This window comes from Vulpes vulpes, chromosome 2 (assembly GCF_048418805.1).
Source record: "Vulpes vulpes isolate BD-2025 chromosome 2, VulVul3, whole genome shotgun sequence".
Taxonomy (NCBI): domain Eukaryota; kingdom Metazoa; phylum Chordata; class Mammalia; order Carnivora; family Canidae; genus Vulpes; species Vulpes vulpes.
In genome coordinates this window covers 13,076,156-13,083,130 of record NC_132781.1, presented here as the reverse complement: position 1 = coordinate 13,083,130, position 6,975 = coordinate 13,076,156, and the positions used below count along the sequence as shown (strand labels likewise).

At 52.6% G+C, this 6,975-nt stretch overlaps 1 long non-coding RNA gene across 1 annotated transcript; it reads left to right on the top strand.

Moving 5' to 3' along the window:
- Positions 1-1,131: 1,131 nt before the first annotated feature.
- On the top strand, positions 1,132-6,201 carry LOC140597705 (uncharacterized). Its single transcript, XR_011999559.1, has 2 exons — positions 1,132-5,250; positions 5,736-6,201. It is a non-coding gene; the product is annotated as an uncharacterized lncRNA (long non-coding RNA).
- Positions 6,202-6,975: the final 774 nt, after the last annotated feature.

The following is a 6,975-nucleotide window of genomic DNA, read 5'->3' as shown; positions in this document are numbered from 1 at the left end:
CAGCCTCTGGCCAAGAGAGTTATGTACGGGGAAGTGGGTGTCGTATGGGGGGAGCCTGTTTGCCTTACACACACTCCTTGCTCTTCCCCTGCCCTGTATGGCTGTGTTTCCCTGGCTCCCCACTCATTCTGCCAATGGGAGGCTCTGGGGGCTCCTGGACCACCCGAAGGATGGAGAAGTCGGGGTGTCACTCCTCATCCTGCTCCGTCTCCAGGGCCTGCTTCTCTTTGTAGGCCTGGCTTCCACCTGCTGTGGCTTCAGTGGTTGACCCTAAACCCTCATTGCTGTCCTTCCAGCCCCAAAGGGACAAGAGGGTGGAGACAGCAGTGGGCTGGGGGTGGGGTGGGGTGGGTGTGTGCATCCCAGGCTGTGCCGGGACCTGCAGTCATGGGACACCCTAGAGCCGGTGCTGGTGAAGCTGGGGTCACCCTTGTGGCAAGTGTCCAACGTACCCCCCACTGACAGAGTGAGGAAACAAGGCAGAGAGTTTCTACCTTTGCCTTCTCTGCTTGATGACCTGTGTGTTTGCTTCCCGTGGACCTGCTAAGACACAGCTACAGAGACTAGACTACAGGGGTCTCTGACGGGGCTCAGTGCGGAAGACCAGTTTACCCAGCAGTCCGTGCTCGGCTATGCTACAGTCACCAGCCACGTGCCCACTTGCAATGCCCTCATGGAGGACACTTGATGAGGCCAGGCCTGCAGGACCCTATCTGGTCACATGCATCCATGAGAGCCATGGCTGCGCAGAGGAGACACGGAGAGCTGTGCTGCTCTTAACGCTTCCACCCAGGGCACCCGGCCCTTCTGCTCCTGTTGCATTGGCCAAAGCGGATCACACGTGCCCAGGTGGAAGAGAAATGGAATATTTGTGAACAGTCCTCAGGGATGCGTCCCAACAGAAGTGGCCTGGAGCTGCCAGCCGAGCATGCTGCTGCTGCTGCTGTAGGCATGCTCGAGGAGGTGAAAGTCATTCACACTTTAGCAATAATTAGAGCCCCCACATCACGGTGGTAGCTCTGCACGTGTTCCCCAGAATGGAAACAATGTGAAGGCAGGTGTCTATTTTGATCACTGCTGTATCTTGAGCATCCAGAATAGTGACCAACATATGGTAGGTGCTCAGTCGGTGTTTGTAGAGTGAATTATCAACTCCTCAAGCCTCACGGCAGCCTTGAGGAAGCTGGTGTTAGAATGACCTCTGTTTCACAGGTGAAGAAGCCAAGGGTCACCAAAGTTAGTCTTGCTTCTTTGTGGCAAGGTGCTGCCAACCTCCCTTTACCAGTCTGGAAAGCAGGTGGGATCCTCCGAGACAGACTTTCTGGAGACGAGGGAAAGAAAACCCACGCCCAGGGATCGTGATGGCTGGAAAAGACAGCATCTTAAAGCTCTCAACAGCAACCACGCCTGGTTTTTCTAGGTGTGTTCCTGGTTTTCGGTGGAGGCAGAAGTCAAGGCTTCTATTCCTCGGTCACATCGCCCAGGCTGGGGGTGGGGTGGGGCGATGGCAGCTGGTTTCAGCCCTGTGGCCTTGGCTCCCCTTCCCGTGGGCTGTAGCACCTTGTCGCCCCCTGAGGATGTGGTCTCCCCCGGATGCAGCCAGGCAGGCCTGTCGATCTGGAGCCCTGCCCTCTGCGGGTTAAGGGATGGGGGGTTCTCCAGAGCTTGATGCCAGCACATGAACCCCTCCTGGTGCTGGTCTTCTGGAGAAGGCCTTTGAAGGTGTCACTGCCCTGCCCTCGGACCCCCTCCTTGGTTCTAGCGCCTATCCTCAGTTCTGGGAGCACGCCACCCCCTCTTCATCCCTTAATCCTTTTCTGCAGGGTTCAGCCCGAGATGCAAGTCTGCTGCATGCAACCAAAATAACCCGACTGATGTACGCAGGGTTACTAATCCCAGAGCTGGAGGGCAACTCCGAGACCATTTGATCCAACCCTTTTATCCTATAGCTGAACAAATTGAGGCCCAAGAGTCAATTGGCGTCTGGAGAGTGGACACAATGGCAGGCGGTGCTGAGTGCTTTCTGTGAGTCAGCCGTTTTTCTAAGCATCCCTGGCAACCCAACAACTCACTTTGAGGGCTAGCATCCCCATTTTAGACACAGGAGGCTGAAGCCCAGGAGTGCTGAGCAATTTTCCTCAAGGCACACAGCTTCCCCAGGGCAGGGACCGTGTTCGAAGCCAGCCATTGGGTTCTGGAGCGCAAGCCACTCCCTCCCGGGGCTTGCCCAGGGCTCCTGGGTGCTGCCTGGGGTCCAACTGCAGGTCCTTGTGGAATCTGTGCTCAGCGGCCCGCTATCAGACTCAGGTTTCTTCCTGCCCTCTTTCCCTTCCTTGCTTCTCTGGGGCTGGTGGGGTCCCCACTTTTCTGTTTTGAAGGCTGTTCCTAGAAAGCCTGTTGAGCAATCAAGGAATTCAGATGTGGACCTCTGACCACACGGGTCTCCTCTGCCTACGTGGTTGGGAGACAGGGGGCCAGGGCCTGGGAGTTCGCAGGGCCAGAGCTCTCAGAGCCCCCACATGATGACTGGGGAGCAAGCCTGACCCTCTCCTCTGGGGGCCCTGCATCATCCCAGACAACAGGGTGAGCCATGGGGGAGGCCCCCCCAAAACAGCTCCCTGAAGGAGGCTCAACAGCAAAGACCTACTGAGCTCAAGGCACTGCCCACATTCTGCACAAGAGGAGGGACTCACCCCTGACCCCCCAAAGAGGCCTTTTGGGAATCCCTTCTTCTTAGGGAGCCTCCATCATCAAGCCTTCAGCCCAGCCTCCCCAAGGAAGGGGATGCCGCCCTCCTTGCTCCCTTTCTGTTACCTGCAAACTCCAGCTGGGCAAATGCTGAGAGGGGTTCTCATCTTCTCCTCTTTGCCCTTCCCAGAAGGGGAGGGGGCAGCTCTCGGTCCAGCCAAGAGAGCCAGGCCTCCTTCCTACTCTACCCTCAGCAGCCAATTATCGTCTTTCTGGGGGCAGCCAGGGCAGCCTCACATGGGGAGAGGATGTCCCTGTGTTAGTGGGGCTCAGTGGCACCCCTCGTGTAGAATGAACCCCAGGATTTTGCATCAGGAGACATTGCACTGTTTTCCAAATGTTATTGTCTATCTGCACAGGGCTGGTTCAGTAGTAAGACAGGGGAGCAGAGCCAAGGGCCTATGCTCTATCTTCTGGAGGATGGGGTCTTTCTGGTTATCTCCCCACGCCACCACCCACTCCACAGACATTCAGGGAGAGATGACAGGATGTGTGCTAATGCACAAGGCAGGACTCACCTGTTAGCACTGAGCAGGGCAGACAGGCATTAAACACGCAGTGACAGACAGGGGCCCTGAGCATCGGGTGGTGAGACACAGCGGGCAGCTGGGAGGATTGGTGGCCTTCCTGGGAGGGGATATTTAAGCTGACATCTGGGGAGACTGGGCGTCGCTTAGCAGGACAGAATGAGTGGGGTGGAGAGAGAACAGCTGAGGCTGGTCAGCTGAGGCTGACCCAAAGCATGGGTCTCCTGATGAACTGAGCAAAGATCAGAAGAGCTGGAGCCAGAGTTCAAGAGGAAGAGGGATAAGGACATTTAATTGGACACCTAAGAGCTCTAGGTGCTGAGCGAGCAGGTTCTGGAAGGCTGGCCAGGTTGTAGGGGTACTTGTAAGTCAGGTTGAGGGATTTGAGTTTTATATTGAGAACAATGGGAACCATCTATGTCTTTTAAGTAAATGAGTACTGGGTACATGTGGGGTAATACTTGGACTGGGGATTGGCAGGGGTGAGGGTGGAGGCAGGGAGGCTCTATCTGGAGGTTGTTGTCATAACCTAGATGAGATGCAGGTGGCTTGGACTAAGGAGGTGGCAAGAGAATGGAGAGGAACAGGTGGATTCTTGGGCTATTTAGCAAGTAGAATCAGTAGGTGGCAAAGGGGAGAGGGAGAAGCTTTGATAAAAGTTGCCTTCTGCTTGGCCCATCCTTCCTTGGTTTCCCCTGGTTAGTTGGGTGATGCAGTAATGAGTGTCCCTTCCTAATGCAGGGCAGTGGTGGCTAAGTAGTGCTCTGGGGATCAGCAGCCAAAGGAGTGGCAACCCCCCTCCCTCACTCATTCACAGGGTCCAGGAGAGGTGGCACCTCCGCCCCTTAAGAACATGAACCCTCAAAAAGAAAAAAAAAAGAACATGAACACTCTCCCCACCTTCCTCCCCACCAGAGTCCTCCTCTGTCCTGTGGATTGGTCTGTCACCCTCAGCGATGCCCTCACATCAGCCCTTCTCTAGTTGAGCCTCACAGGGACCTCGGTGGCTGAGCCTCTCAGCAACGTCCTTGGTTCTGCGTCTTCCCTGGGCCACCTCCATGATGCACCAGGAATAGTTTTTGTGTGTGCAAAACTGACGAAGTCACAGCGAGATACCATGTCCTACCCACTAGAACGGTTACTGTCAACAAACCCCAGGAAATTGCAAGGGTTGGCGTGGAAGCCTTGTGCATGGCTGGTGGGAATATAAAATGGTGCAGCTGCTGTAAGAAACAGTACGATGGTTCCTCAAACCCTTAAACACGATCCACCAATTCCACTTGTGGAGATACACCCCAAAGGACTGACCGGAAGGACCCAAAGAATATTCGTACATCCGTGTCCATAGAGGCCTTAGCCACAATGGCCGAGAGGTGGAAGCCACCCAAAGTGTCCACCAGTGGGTGGACGGACAAAGTGTATGGCTGCACACCCATATAAAGGAATATTACTCAGCTTTGAAAAGGAAGGAGGTCCTGGCATAGGCTTCCACGTGGATGAAACTTTATGCTGAGATAAAGGGGTCGCAAAAGCACAAAGTGTTTGATTCCACTTATCTGTCAAATTCATAGAGGCAGAGGGTGGAACAGTGGTTTCAGACAGTGATGGACTCGGGAGCTAGTGTTTAATGGGGGCAGAGTTTCAGGATTTTTTTTTTTAAAGACTTTATTTTAGAGAGAGAGAGAGAGAACAAGAGAGAGTGTGAGCAGAGGCAGATGGAGAGAGACAGAGAGAGAATCCCAAGCGGACTTTGCACTGAGCACAGAGCCCCATGAGGGGCTCCATCTCACGACCCTGAGATCACGACCTGAGCCGAAATCAAGACTCTGACACTCAACCGACTGAGTCACCCAGGTGTCCCCAAAGTTTCAGTTTTAGGAGACAAAAGGAGTTCTGGATATGAGTGGTGGCAGCAGGTGTACAGCAACGTCGATGTGTTTAACCCCGCTGACCTGTACTGTTAACAGTAAAGATGGTAAGTTTTTTTGTTACGTGAATTTTATTACTGCAATTTTAAAAAATCAAGTGTAAAAAAAAAAAGATTGCCAGAGAGAAAAAAAGTGCAATCTGCTGCTCCTGGTAATGTGCTGCCTATAAGATATTATCATTCGGGAAAGTGAGCCTCAGTGTTCCCATCTGCACAATGGGGTTTGCGGTGAGTAAAAGGTTCCTGGGGCGGGGGCGCGGGGAGAAATTAAAGAAAAGGGAAAGAAAGGAAAGGAAAGGAAAGGGAAGAGAAGAGAAGAAAAGAAAAGAAAAGAAAAGAAAAGAAAGAAAAGAAAAGAAAAGAAAAGAAAAGAAAAGAAAAGAAAAGAAAAGAAAAGAAAAGAAAAGAAAAAAGAAGGCAGGAAAAAAAAATAAGGTGCCCAGGAATTGTCTGCATTGTTTTTGGAACTTCTCTCTTTTTTTTTTTTAAGGTTTATTTATTTGTTTGTTTGTTTGTTTGTTTGTTTATTATAGACATAAAGAGAGAGAGAGGCAGAGACACAGGAGGAGGGAGAAGCAGGCTCCATGCCGGGAGCCCGACGTGGGACTCGATCCCGGGTCTCCAGGATCGCGCCCTGAGCCAAAGGCAGGCGCTAAACCGCTGCGCCACCCAGGGATCCCCTGGAACTCCTTATCAGTCTATAATTATTCCAAAATAAGGATCTAAGGAAACAGGGAGAAAGCTACAGAATGGTGAAAAAGCAAAGTTTCCCTCTGCGTTCCCATCCTACTTACAGACTTAGTCCTGCTTCACAGCCACCCCAGGAAACCACCTGAGTTTCTCACTCACCCTTCCAGAAGTTGTTTTGGCGTGTTCAAGCAAATGCAAACAGAGGTGATAGTTTTCCCTATTTGTAAGCCAAATTAGCATATTAACACACTGTTCCACACTTTGTTTTTTTTTTCCCCCATTGAACAATAAATCCTAGAAATCCTTCCATTTAAAGATTTATTTACTTATTTGAGAGAGAGAAATAGCAGGAGCGCAGGGAGGGGCAGAGGGACAGGGAGAGAGAAACTTTGGCAGACTTCTCGCTGAGCTCAGAGCCCGACGTAGGGCTGGATCACACAACCCTGAGGTCGACGTGGGGCTGGATCACACAACCCTGAGGTCGTAACCAGGATCGGACGCTTACCCGACTGAGCCACCCAGGTGCCCCATAGGAATCCTCCCATTTAAACACACAGAGGGCTTCCTAGTTGTTTTAAAATGTGCACATAAGGGGATCCCTGGGTGGCTCCGCGGTTCAGCGCCTGCCTTTGGCCCAGGGCGTGATCCTGGAGCCCTGGGATCGAGTCCCGCGTCGGGCTCCCTGCATGGAGCCTGCTTCTCCCTCTGCCTGTGTCTCTGCCCCCCCCCCCCTGTGTCTCTCATGAATAAATAAATAAAATCTTAAAAAAAATAAAATGTGCATGTAGTTCCATAGTATGGGCATACCATGGATGACTCAGCTCCTTTTGGATGGACATCTAGATGGTTTCGCTGTTCCAAACAGCGCTGTGGCGAGTAACCTTGTTCACATGCCACCCTTGCCATCCCAGGCGTGTGATCCCTGGGCCTTTTGCTAGCCTATCTGGTGATCAAGGGGTGACGCGTGGGGAGGCTGTCTGCTGCTGAGGAAGCAGTGCCAGCTTTGCAGTCAGACCCACCTGGGTTTACCTGGCTCTGCTACTCACCAGCTGTGTGACCCTGGGCAAGGCCGTCCACCTCTCT